We start from the raw sequence: 14,340 nt of genomic DNA, 5'->3' as shown, positions 1-14,340 counted from the left end.
ACCTTCACGCTCCGGTCAGTTGGCTTCGCGAGCGGAGCGAGAGATGCGTTCTACGTTCCGCCGGTCGCACGATCGTTCTGCGCACGCGCACTACAGTTCTTTCAACGTGTTTGTGTATGAATTGAGTCACGCGCACTACAGATCTTTCTACGCGTTCATGTGCATTCACCGGTGTGACCGGAGCAGATCGTATATGCACAGCTAAAAGTGCCTATTGTCTCCACTGACCTCCATTAAAAAGGCTGGACGGCGCATCCCCGCTCTGCGAGGCGGGCGCTTGTGAAGCCACCGGAAGGCGCCCTTTTTGTCCCGGAAGCCGGCGTCTTCTGTGCGTCTCAGTCGCGCAATTCAAATATTCTCGGGTGGCAGCTGTTGTTATGATCGTTTTTATTTTTTATTTTTTCAAACTCTGCGATTACGCGTCGCTTTAGACGCCGACGAACGCTACACGAAAGATGACAGACGCCGTGCCGACACCGTCCGAATACGGCGGAGTGCTGCAACGTACAAAATGCGTAAAAAGTAATGCAACTTTGAGGTACTTACTCGTGAAATGTCTTCCCTGACGACTTTTCCGGTCGCTTCGTACAGTTTACTGCGCTACAAGCAGGTATTTCTTTCAAAAAAGGAAGAGAAAAGCTCTTTTCCGGGACAAAAACGGCGGCTTCCGGTGGCTTCACGCCCGCGTGCTCGATGCGCCATCCAGCCCCTCCTAGTGGAGATCAGTGATTGTCACCGGGAATGAATTACAGTTTCACGTTCCTCCGTTGCCTGCCAGGTAATCAAAACGGCATTCGTTCGCGCATTAATGATGATGTGGTCTTTTTTTAAACCTTGGCACCGACCTAAAGCATCCCTTTCCTTGCTGTTAGAACACATCGTGGTAGTGAAGGTGCCATTAGTTCAGCCAGCGGGATTAGCCTGGCAATCAATGAAGAAAATCCAGTCAGCCTTAGCGTCGCTGGCAATGTCACCGCAGTTTGCAGCCGTGTACTCAGCATACCAATCGCAGAATAACGGACGAAGAGGGCGTGAAGGTTCTTGATGGGCTCTATGTATATTAAATACGCTGTAGAGAAGCCTTGGGACATGGTAATGGGTTACCCTCTCCAGCGCCTTCTAGTGGGTCGTCCTCTTTGGTTGCTTGAAGAAAGAACGCCGCTCGCGCAGGGAGTTCGTGCCTTGCCGTGACTGTCGCCATTTCTCAATTCGGTTACCTGACTATACACCTATTTTCCAGGCTGAATTGCTGGCTATAGTCTTAGCATTGCGTAAATTGCCTCAGTGCCTGTCGGAAGCGGTTATTCTAACTGACTGCCTCTCTGTCTGTTCTTCCTTAAGAGCACCAAATTTGTCAAGTACCTTAGAGACATTCTATTCGCTAATTCCAAGACACTTACGGCTTATCCGATTAGTGTGGGTACCTGGCCACAAAGGTTTGATACTCAATGAATATGCGGATTCACTTGCAGTATCATCCCTCGATGGCCCTGTTATGTCTATTTTGCCGACGTCGGCATATGTCACTGCAGCGAGATTTGAAAAGCTTACAAGGTCCAATCACTTCGACAAATCTCCGGTGTTTTCATCAGACTTCCCGCAACTGAAGTTTCCTTGGAAGAGCAGATGGTGTTCCTCTAGAAAGGAAGAAATCTCAGTTACAAGGTTACGATGTCGAGTCCCCCCACTGAACTTTTACCTTCACAGGTCTGGTCTGGCTCAGTCACCTTTATGCCTTCACTGCATGGAGAGTGAATCTCTGGATCACTTCTTTTTGACGTGCCGCAGGTTTAAAATCCAAAGGAAAAGACTACTAGAAGATCCCCTTCGAAAGATGGGATTAAATTTGTCACTTCCGGTGGTTCTTTCATTTGGTGCTACCGTACTTGGTTTTAGCCACAGGAGTGTTTTCGACGCTGTATGCAATTTCCTACGAGAGACTAAAAGATTTGAATGTTAGGTGTAACATAGCTCAGTTTATTTTTAGAGCGTTTCTTTCTCTAATCACAGTTGTATATATAGGTACTTTTGGCCCTTTTTCTTTCGTTTCGTTTTTCCCCTTTAAGCTTTATGAAGTTGTACTGGTGATGTGTAACGCATAAAATGTTAATCTTTAAAACCGTTTCTTTCAAGAAGCGAATCCAATCTTTGAGAAAGGCACCGTCCGATTCATGGCCTATCCCCCTAAGTGGGTTGCGCCAAGTGTCTGAGGAACAACAACAACAACAACAACAACAACCATTACTCATTGTCGTTGAGTGCTGGCTATTAAACACCTTAACAATTTGGTGGAGAGTGCTCTGCTCCCATTCAATGCCCCTGGAGCTCCGATCCCGTACCTTGCCATCTACCATGCCTCAAGACGCCGCCCAGCAAACGCCTCCTCTCGCAACGAGCACATGTCCCGGTGTCCCCCGTATACGCGATCCACCTATCTTCACTGGCGCCGATAGCACCGACGTTGAGGACTGGCTCGCAATTTACGAGCGCGTCAGCATCCCCAACAAATGGGACGAAGAAGGCAAGTTAAGCAACTTGGTATTCTACCTCGCGGGCGTAGCAAGCTTGTGGTACAACAACCACGCGTCCGATTTTGCGACTTGGGCCGATTTCAAGACCGCCGTCATCAGCGTTTTTGGCCGCCCAGCAGTTCGTAAGCTGCAAGCCGAACAGCGCTTACGTGAACGATCTCAGCAGGCCGGTGAATCTTTCACAAGTTATATCGAAGACGTCCTCGACTTGTGTAAGAAGGCCAACGGAACCATGTCTGAGTCTGACAAGATACGGAACGTAATGAAAGGCATTGACGACGATGCCTTCACCATGCTGCTCGCCAAAAACCCTGGCACAGTGGCCGAGGTCATAACGCTGTGCCAGAGCTACGAGGAGCTCCGCCGGCAGAGTTCGATGACCCGTCGCTCCCCATCACGCGACGCAGAGCTTGCTGGCTTGGCGGCAATATCTGACCAGGCCGCGTTGCTGGCAGAAGTCAAGTCATTCGTGCGCGAGGAAATTGCACGCCAGATCTCCCTCCTCGCCTTTGCCCACCCGCCGCACGTTCAACAGTCATCGACCACCCTTCTTCCTCCTCTCCGCCGAGCGATTGAGCAGGAAATTGCGGAGGTCATGCCTGAGTACCACCCGCAACCTCCGGTTCCTGCGCCTCAGAGTTACGCTCAAGTTGTCGCCAGGACGCCCCAAGTAATTCCTGCGGCTGCCCCAATGAGTTACGCCGAAGCCGCCGCTAGACCTCCGTTCTTTGAGGCGGGTGTGCCGGCTACATATGCTGACGCCATCCCTCGGCCCCGACTGCAGCCCACCATGCAGTCATTTCACCAGCCGACCCGTCAATCACGTACTGCGACATGGGCGGGACCTACCCCGGCGAACCGATGGCGCACCCCCGACAACCGGCCCATCTGCTTTGCTTGCGGTTACGCCGGTCACGTGGCACGTTATTGTCAACGCGTGCAGCCGCCTCGACTCGCGTCACCTGTCACCAGCCAGTCAAGCCGTGCATTCTACGACCCACCTCCACCTATGTCGCCGACGTCACGCCCACCTCCAGCTACTCGCCGCTCTCCGTCTCCCCGACGTCGGTCACTGTCACCCATGTGGCCACGTTCGGTCGCACGAGAGCAGGAAAACTAGTCGTCGCAGTCCAGGAGGCAAGGGCTGCGACGCTATCGAACTGTGAAAGCCCTCAGCGAAGTCCATCGAATGTAATCGACGTGCTTGTGGACGGTGTTCGCGCATCGGCCCTTATCGATACTGGAGCCGCTGTATCCGTTATGGACGCAAAACTTTGCCGCTTACTTCGAAAAGTGATGACGCCACTTTCTGGGATGTCCCTTCGTACCGCGAGCTCCCAGAGTATTCATCCCACAGCAGTATGCACTGCTCGCGTCGTCATTCAGGACATTCTGTACGACGTCGAGTTCATCATAATTGCGGCATGCTCTCACGACGTCATCTTGGGATGGGATTTCCTCTCCCGCCACGACGCCGTAATTCGTTGCGCACCAGCCGAAATCGAACTCTCACCGTTCTCACATTTGACGCCGACAGACAGTCCATCGGCAATGAGCAAGATCCTCGTCCAAGACGATACGAAAGTGCCTCCAAACTCGTCAACGGCTGTGTCGGTCTACTGCGCCGGTCTCTCCGACACCACTGCACTCTTTTCGCCATCTGCCCGCGTCTGCACTAGGAAAGGGTTGCTGGTACCTTTTGCGACCGTGCGAGTCACTCAGGGCAGCACCACTGTTTTTGTTACCAACCCATCCCCGTGCATTGTTACGTTGGTTAGAGGGGAATGTCTCGGCAAAGTGGAACCCGTTGAAGACGCACAAGTTCTGGACGCACCGGATGACTCGCACTGTACCAGTTCCCTCATCATCAGTGCTGTTTCCACGTCTGATTCGTCACCTATTGATGTATTTGGTCCCTCCATTGCTGACAACCTTACGTCGGTCCAGCGTTCGCAGCTTCTGTGCTTGTTGGATGAATTTCGTCATTCTTTCGATGTCGGGCAAACTTCCCTCGGCCGCACGTCCGCTGTTACGCATCGCATCGAAACTGGCGCCCAACCACCACTGCGGCAACGTCCATATCGCGTGTCTCCCACAGAACGCCGGGTAATTAACGAGCAAGTGGACGATATGCTTCGACGCGATGTAATTCGGCCCTCCGACAGCCCATGGGCATCTCCTGTTGTTCTCGTTACGAAGAAGGACGGTTCTGTGCGGTTCTGTGTGGACTACCGACGGCTCAACAAGGTCACCCGCAAGGATGTTTATCCACTGCCGCGAATCGACGACGCGATTGACAGCCTCCAAGGAGCAGAATTCTTTTCATCTCTCGATCTGCGCTCGGGGTACTGGCAAGTACCCATGGCTGATGACGCTCGACCAAAGACTGCCTTTGTCACGCCCGACGGCTTGTACGAGTTCAACGTCATGCCGTTCGGTCTGTGTAATGCGCCCGCGACCTTCGAGCGCATGATGGACACCGTTCTGCGCAACTTGAAATGGCACACGTGCCTATGTTACCTGGACGACGTCGTCGTCTTCGCTCCGGACTTCTCCACGCATCTCCAACGTCTGCGGCATGTTTTGAGACGTTTGAGCAACGCCGGCCTCCAACTGAATCTGAAGAAGTGCCGATTTGCGGCACGGCAGCTGACAATCCTCGGCTACGTCGTGTCCAAAGACGGAATCCTTCCCGATCCGGCCAAGCTTCGGGCCGTGGCCGAATTTCCCAAACCTACGTCCGTCAAAGAACTGCGCAGTTTCGTCGGACCGTGTTCATACTTTCGACGCTTCATACGAAACTTTGCCACCATCATATCGCCGCTGACGAAGCTCCTTGGAAGTAACGGACCCCTAAATTCGTGGTCGTCCGAGTGTGACGACGCGTTCGCAAAGCTCCGTCGTTTGTTGACGTCTCCACCCATACTACGTCACTACGACCCTACGGTCCCTACGGAGGTACACACGGACGCCAGCGGTGTAGGCCTCGGCGCTGTCCTTGCGCAACGCAAACCAGGGTTCCCCGAATATGTCGTGGCATACGCAAGCCGTACGCTTACCAGAGCCGAGACCAATTACTCAGTCACGGAAAAAGAGTGCCTGGCGATCATATGGGCCCTTACAAAGTTTCGACCTTATTTGTATGGTCGCCCATTTGATGTCGTCACCGACCATCATGCACTATGCTGGCTGTCGTCATTGAAGGATCCCTCAGGCCGTCTCGCCCGCTGGGCACTTCGCCTGCAGGACTACGACATTCGCGTGCTGTACCGCAACGGACGCCAGCATGCTGACGCCGACGCCCTCTCGCGCTCTCCCTTGCCTGACGACAATGCCCCCTGCTCAGTATCTCACATAACTGTTGCTTCAATCAGCGTTCACACCATCGCTACCGAACAGCGCAAGGATAAATGGATCACCTCGCTGATCGACTTGCTCACTGATCCGACGGCAACACCATCCACTCGCGCGTTGCGTCGTCAAGCCCACCATTTCGCCGTTCGTGACGACCTCCTGCACCGACGCAATTACAACGCCGACGGCCGCCAGTGGCTACTAGTGATACCCCGCAGTCTGCGTTCTGATATATGCGAGGCCTTCCACTCCGACCCGCAATGCGCGCACTCTGGGGTATCCAAAACTTACCACCGCATTCGACAACGATACTTCTGGCGTGGGATGTACCGCTACGTGCAGAAGTTCGTTCGCTCCTGCCTCGATTGCCAACGCCGAAAACCTGCAACGCACGTGTCGCCAGCAGGTCTACAACCATTACCTTGCCCTAACCGTCCGTTCGGGCGCGTGGGCATCGATCTGTATGGACCACTTCCTCTGACTTCGGCTGGTAACCGCTGGGCCATCGTCGCTGTTGACCATCTAACGCGATACGCCGAAACCGCCGCCCTCCCAGCGGCTACAGCGCGCGATGTTGCCTCCTTCCTACTACACCGATTCATACTGCGTCACGGTCCACCCCAAGAGCTTCTCAGCGATCGAGGCCGTGTCTTCTTATCGGAAGTCGTGGAAGCCATTCTGAAAGAGTGTCATGCTGTTCACCGCAAAACTACTGCTTACCACCCGCAGACGAATGGCCTAACCGAACGCTTTAACCGCACGCTCGGCGACATGCTGTCGATGTACGTCGCCGCCGATCACACCAATTGGGATGCCATTCTGCCCTTCGTCACCTACGCCTATAACACCGCCCCTCAGAGTACTACTGGTTTTTCACCGTTCTTCTTACTGTACGGAAGGCACCCGTCGCACACCATCGACACGATACTTCCATACAAGCCGGATTCATCTGAGTGTGCGCCTATTTCTGACACAGCCAGGCTCGCTGAAGAGTGTCGCGAGCTTGCCAAGACATTTACAACGCAGGAACAAGAGCTGCAGAAGAGCATTCGTGATGGCACCACCATTTCTGAACCCACGTTCCTTCCTGGAGCGCTCGTATGGCTCTCGGTCCCTACCACTGCAAGTGGGCTTTCTTCAAAACTGCTGCCGAAATACGAAGGCCCATACCGGGTCGTCAAGCGTACATCCCCGGTCAACTACTTGATCGAACCCATCGAACCAGCTTCGGACATGCGCCGTCGAGGGCGCGACATTGTCAACGTGGAGCGCCTCAAGGCCTACTATGACCCACTCATAGTGACGAGCTGTTAGGTCGCCGGACGGCTCCCTTTTCGCACCCGGGGTAATTGTAGAGAAGCCTTAGGACATGGTAATGGGTTACCCTCTCCAGCGCCTTCTAGTGGGTCGTCCTCTTTGGTTGCTTGAAGAAAGAACGCCGCTCGCGCAGGGAGTTCGTGCCTTGCCGTGACTGTCGCCATTACTCATTGTCGTTGAGTGCTGGCTATTAAACACCTTAACAACGCTATTAACGCAAGGGCTGCAGGTACGTGGGCGGAATGTCCTCCTTTTGTAGGTTCTCTATAGAAGAATATTCTTACACATCGTGGCATTTCAGGTATACGCCTCTCTGTAATCACGCTTTCAAATGAGTCAACACCAACTCGCAGCCGTGCCACGGTGGTCTAGTGGTTATGGCGCTCGAGTGCTGACCCGAAGGTCACGGGATCGAATCCCGTCGAACATGACACTGTTAGGAGAGTACATTTAGACCAGCTCTCAATACACATCTTATCATTAGGAGTTGTTCTCATAGTGAGCAGCTCCGCCATTTGGGCATCTAAGACCCTGCAGCGTACGAAACTAATCTCTCGCAGATATATCCAATTTCTCACGACGTTAAACCAATCCTATATTGTGCCAGCAAGCTAAATTTCGCCGCTTTGATAATCCCCGCCTCAAACTCAACCTTAACTGCCGTCATTCGGCACATATTCATTGCGTTATTGCAGTAGGTTATACTGACTACCTATTCTAGGCATTGCGTGGACTGCCTCCCCGTCCCATGAGCAGAATACCGGTCACGCGCCTGATTTAATTAACGCTGCACTCGTCCTACACTTTACCGATCCAGCACTAATTCCTGCGCATCTAGCATTGCGATCAGACCCGGCAAGGGCAGGCTCTGCGATCGAAGAAAGTCGGGACTCCATGTCGTTTATTTATTCACGCCCAATATCCCTTATAAGCTCCTATCAAGACTTTCCTAATTTGTAGCGTGTTCAGCGCTCCCCCTGCAATGACGCGTTGGAACGATGCAGGGTAAGCGGTATATAGTGCCGACGCTCGATGCATGTGCAGCAGCATCCTTCGCCTTCGCAGAAATACCGCAGGTAATGGTTATCAAAGCCGCGCTCTAATGTTGCTTTCAGTGCACGCGAATTCGTGAAGCAGATCCGGGAACAAACTTCCGGCGAGAAACCCGCAAGGAGTCGGAGGAAACGCTGTTCTTCAGTGTCTTTTAACCAAATCGAGCACGTGCCCTCTGGCGGCTCTGTTTGCAAGATGTATGCATGTTCGGGCACGGCCGTGCAGGAACGGCACACTTTCCAGCGCGGCCGTGGTTCGCTCCACTCGGGCGCAGGAGATCGCCGATTTCCACTTACTGCTCTCGCTTTTCACGCCTTGTTTCTGCCGTTTAGCAAGCAACGTAGTTCAATCCAGTGCATGTGTGTTGCTGTTCATCACGTGCCGCGCTTGCGAAGTGTGAGTGAAACGATGCCGCAGTATAGAAAAGTTGTGACGGTCGGATTCACGCATGCATGCTCTCGCGAAATTTAAAAAAGCCGTACTTGTTACTTTCGTGCTTTCTTTTTTCTTTTCTTTTTTTACTTCTCGAGTTGCTTATTTCGAAACCTCGTCGGATAGTTGTCCTGAAGTCTTTTTGTACAAATTTTCCTCTACCACTTCATTTCATCGCACCGTAACTGAATGAGGTGCACCTGGGCTTGCCGCCACGCTTCGCTCGTTTATTTTGCAGCAGAGCCGTTATGGTCGAGGTTTGCCGTGTGTTGTAGATAAAAAATTATCATCATCGTGAACCCCTTGCGTGTCTACGTGTGCCTGAGTAAACCTGTGTGCGCCTACATATTTTTTTGTCCTGTCTTTTACGTGTGTTAGAAGGAAACTTGCTGAAGACATCGTGAACCGGCACGCGCTCTCTTCTTCATCGCCTTACTCTTCTTCGTCTTCTGATTTGTTCCCAGAACACGTGCGCCAGTGGCGTAGCCACGTTAGGGCACACCGGGCCCGTGCCCCCCCCCCCCCCCGAAATTTTTTTTTGCCATAGCATACAGAGCAGAAAATGACATTCGACCACATCTGCCTGCTCGTCCCCACTACAGATCAAGGAGGTGCCCCCCCCCCCGAAAAAAATTTCTGCCTACGCCCCTGACATGCGCCGATTTGTCCGGAGTGTGACGCAATAACTGTGATGAGCGAGAAAACGAGTACAGAGAGCGAGATAGAAAGAGAAAGAAAGATAGGGAAAGAAAGAGAGAAATTCTTGGCGAACAACATTTCTTGGCGACGCTGGACTCGAACCCGAGTCCCCACGATCCAAAGGCGAGCGTCGTAACCACTCGGCTATCCAGGCACGCTAGCAGAGCGTAGCATAGTCTTGTATAGTATAGTATAGCAAGTGGGTGGGAAAGGGAAGTGATGTTGAGCAGAGCAGATGTAAGGGTGAGGAGCGGGAAAGGAAGAGATAAAAAGAAAGACAGAAAGAGAGATAGATAGAAATAACGGGAAGAAAGAGTGAAAAAGATAGAAGCCGAGAGAACGACTATAGAGAGGGGGGCAGAGAAAGACACCGAAAGAATGAGAAAGAGAACAAGAGGGAAAAGGAAAGGGATGAAAAGACTGAAAAAAATATAAAGACAGAGAAACAAATAGACATAGAGAGAAAGAGATCAGAGACTAAAAAAGATGGCTTTCGCCTTCGATTCGTCTTAGATGAATGCATAAGGAAACGTGTTATTGGAATGTATAAAGGAACGTGTTATTGTTTTTTTTTCATTCCCGATAGATAAAAAGCAGAGTTAGTATTCAATAGGGCTGTGTATATTTGTGAATAATAATTTATTGCGTTATGTTCATCGTCCTGCGCATTCATCGCACAGTACGCTGGCCTGTAGCATTTAGTCTCTGTCGAAATGCAACCGGCGTGGCAGGGATCGAATCCGCGTTTTTCGGGTAAGCAGCCGAGCAACGCAACTACTGTACCACCGCGGCGGACGATCGGCAAGACGCATTTTCTAATATAACGTCCTGCAACAAGATTCCATTACCCGCGGTCTAGTGGTTATGGAGCTCGACTGCTGGCCCGAAGGTCGCGAGATCGAATCCCTTCCGCTGCGGGCGCGCTTCGATGGAAGTGAAATGCTAGAGGCCCGTGTACTTAGACTTAGGTGCACGTTAAAGAACACCAGACGGTTAAAATTTCTGGAGCCCTCCACCACAACGTCCCTCATAATGGTATCGTGGTTTTGGGACGTAAAACCTCGACAATTATTATACATAACAAAAGTCGAGTTTCGTTCACTCTTTCTATTTGTTATTAGGAAGCACGAAACAAACGCTGACACTTGCAAGAAGCTGGCTGCTCGTTCTAAAGTGCGCAGTTTATTTCTGATCACGCAAAGATGGCCACCTGCGAAGAGGAACTGAGCGGCGACAATTATTTCCTACAATATTTAGCACCAATCAAGAATAGAGGAAAAACAATAACCGCTGAAACAGGAAGGCGGCATCCGAAGCAGCAGAGACGTAGACAAAAAATTGGCCGCGTATCTGCGTGATCCGCTGCAAATGCCGTCTAAAGACGATAGAGGAGGTGCTGCGTGAGATATGGACGCCATCTGGCAATACGTCGGGAAACATGAGCTTGTGCAGAGGGTTTCCTTCCTCCGTGGCAGAGGGCGTTCGTCGGCGCGCGTAGCATGGCATTTTCAGTGCAGCCGTATTTTCAGCGCAGCTTAAGAAACTAGGGTCTTTAGAATTACGTATCTATGTATTTTCTAATAAAGGAACACACCGCCTAATACTTACCTAGTGATGTTGCACCTCAGATATGCGTAGTATTTACTTTTTGATCGACAACGCTCACAAGTATGAACAGCCGTACCAGTTCAAGATGGGTGGGCGGTAAGCATGTGGTTCAACTTTGGCCCGGTGGCTGAATCGGGTGACAGACAGACAAACAGAAAGACAGACAGACAGACAGACCAAAATTTCTGCGTTTAAGTTCCCCAAGAAATACTATCGTCTTTAAAAAGGAAAGAAAGAAACGAGAGCAAGCATAGCCATGTGTAGTATATATCATAGCAAGGGGTGGGAAAGAGACGGGGGAGAGGGTAGAATCCTAGCCAAGCGAGGACCATCTAAGTGTCCACTAGCTCTGCTATGACCCCACCATGCGCGACTTTGTGCAAGCTTCGTTTTTTTTTTCCTGTCTTTTTCTGTTAGCTTCTGTTATTTCACACTAAGCGCATATTTTTTTTAACGTTTGGGGGCATGTCATAAGTGTAATGTGTGAAAATACTTCGACGTTTCTAAGAATATTACTAGCCATGTAAAGATTTCCCGAACGCACGGCTTTTCCTCATTTTAGTGTGGTTTGCGAGTGGCAAGCGCAGTACGCGGTCATCCGTAAGGGAGTCACATATCTTCGCATTTCGAGGAAGTATACAGAAATTAGAAGTTTATATGGGTGATGCGTAGAAAACGTTTGAGCCTGTATGACTCTAATTGCAGCATTTGCAATAAAGTGCGCACTGCGGTGCTTCGTCGCGTTTGCAGTGGAGCTTATTAAAAACGGCGCTGAATTGCGCCCGCCGCTGTCGTGATAGGAGCTAAAATAGTCACTCAGAATAAATAAATTTATATCAGGACGAACGCAGTCGTGAATTTGCATATGTTGTTTAATTGTACGTAAGCAACAGACTTCTGAGAAAATATATCCTGACATTGTTTATTAATTGCTGAAAAGTGTTACTTCACCGATATTCGATGCTTCGCAGTTTTCTTCCATTGTAAACCACACACCAATAATTTCTGGAGTTTTACATGCGGAAACCACGATATGATTATGAGCCCGCCGTAGTGGAGGGCCCCCGGCCACATGGAGTTCTTTGACGTGGCGGCTGGGATCGAACCCACGACCTTCGGATCAGCAATCGAGCACCGTGACCACTGTACCAACGCGGCGGCGTATACGGTGCACGTTACACCGAGCTGGCATTCGTCAAAAAAAAAATGGATTAGTAATAATTGTGATATGCAGATCAGTTCTTAAAGTACCCACCGAGGAGCGATGTATGGCAAGCGGACGAGAATGCGATGCGAACAGGGCTCGACGGCGCTATCGCTTTCCGCTATTAAAGGTGAAGTTCAAGTGATTCAAAGACCAGGGACAGCCCGCATGAACGCCTTATATACCCGTATATGTGAACACGTTTCCTTCTATACGGTTTTTTTTTTTTTTTGCTTGAATGCGAGCTACCGTATACCACTCTAGAGATAATTTCAACATCTTTGTGTATATCTGTTAAACATCCTAACAGCGAAGCTGTTTAGAAAATCGTTCCTTGTTTCTCGTGTCACGAAACGATCATCTTCATAAACGGGTATGTGCCACAGGAATTGGGTAAATCCCGCTACTCACCACTGGTCCACTAAAAAGGAAGAAGGCAACAGTTAGCGCAGCACGAGGAAACGGGAAAGACAACGGAGGCTGCGAGAAGACCCCGAAGCGATGAAAGGGCCAACGACGACCTGCCCGCAGATCTATGAGAGGTGCGAACGCTTGGTTTCAGCGCGAGTTTCTGTCTCTAGAGTTTGGGCATCCGTGTCGTGTCTGTAACTGTCTGTGGTTTAGCTCGAACCTCTCTGCGCTGAGAATCAACGTAGAAACAACCAAGCATCACCTAGCTAAAGCCTATAGCAACGACCTAGAAGCAACCTAGAAGGAAGCCTCATCACCTAGCTAAGGCCTAGAAACAACCTAGAAGCAACCAGATTTGTCTTCAGAATAGTCCAGTTTCGCTGTGCAAAGCCTTGCGCGGCTTAGGGCAAGCTTCGCCAATTTTAAAACTAAACTTTACGATGTGTAAGTTTCTTATTGCAGCGGACTATTGTGCATGCATGTTTCATCCCAGTGTTGCGGTTGCCTTCTGCATTATATTTATTCGCCTATCGCTGCTATCCTGCAGTAGATGTAGCATTTTTCTGTACTTTGTTTGTTTGTTTCTAGAGTCTAGTTTGCTTCCACTGAAATATCCACACCTGCCTGGGCCCGAACGGAGTCCCAGAACATGTGAATAAGTAAATTATGCATTCACTCACATGCATTAGACGTGTGCGTGCTACAAGAAGCACATTAGTGACGAAGACTATATTTAGCGGAAATGCAGTGAATGCAACGGCATCGTGTGCATGTTGAATGTGCGCGGGTGAACGGCAACTCCTGCTGACAAGTTCCTATTCAAGTTCTCAAAATGTTGGGTGCTGCAGGATCTTTCATAAGTGCGAGTCGTATTCAGCCGACTGACACTTTGAAGTGTTCAGTTTAGTTGCATAGGGCAGAAGTTTTTTATGAAGTTGCTCTAACGAAACAGCTCAGCGGAAACTTCGGCTTTGATTCTGCAAGTTCGCAAAGCCTGCTATGTCCCTTTTGTTCAATAAATGAGTGCGCTGTAGAGAACTTTACCGGAAGAAATATGAAACTTTTTGCAAAGCAGCGCAGTAAACTATACTTCAAGAAATATTTGAGGTACTTCTTCTTTTCTACATCACAGAGGAAGTTCTTTACCCATTAATACGCTTTGAGTCTAGCGCGGATCACGCATGAATGAACTATGATGAAAGCTTCGCAGGCGCGGTCTGAGTACCGCGATAAGCGCTATGCAGGAGACGACGGGAAACGACTTCCGGGAAGTACCGTGAACACCGCGGGAAGCGGCACCTAGCGCCAACTAGTTGCGATACTGGCTGTCGCGTAGCGCGTTATGATTATTATTCTTTTAGTAGGAATACCGAGCGTCTTTACCGAGCGAGTGCTTGCGCTCGCCCGTAATGCCCCTTTTAGAAGAGCTTAGGAAACAATATTTAAACATGAAAAAAAGCCGGCAGATCCCACGCATTGTGGGAATCGATGTAATGCGAAGCAGCCAGCAAAGAGCTGCATACATCGTCTTGTATGTCATTGAGGAAAATGCGTGTCATGGTTTTCATGTTAACTCCTATTATGTTCGTCACACAGTAACGTCGCGCAATACCAACTTGGGGGTCGATCAACCTAGAGAAACGGCCGCCAGGGCACCATGAGCGTGGCACGTAAGTCATGCTGTACATGACATGCGTGTCATGACTTTCATGTTAACTCGTGTTATTTATG

Source organism: Rhipicephalus sanguineus, chromosome 2, assembly GCF_013339695.2.
Source record: "Rhipicephalus sanguineus isolate Rsan-2018 chromosome 2, BIME_Rsan_1.4, whole genome shotgun sequence".
NCBI lineage: Eukaryota > Metazoa > Arthropoda > Arachnida > Ixodida > Ixodidae > Rhipicephalus > Rhipicephalus sanguineus.
This window is presented reverse-complemented; position numbering follows the sequence as displayed.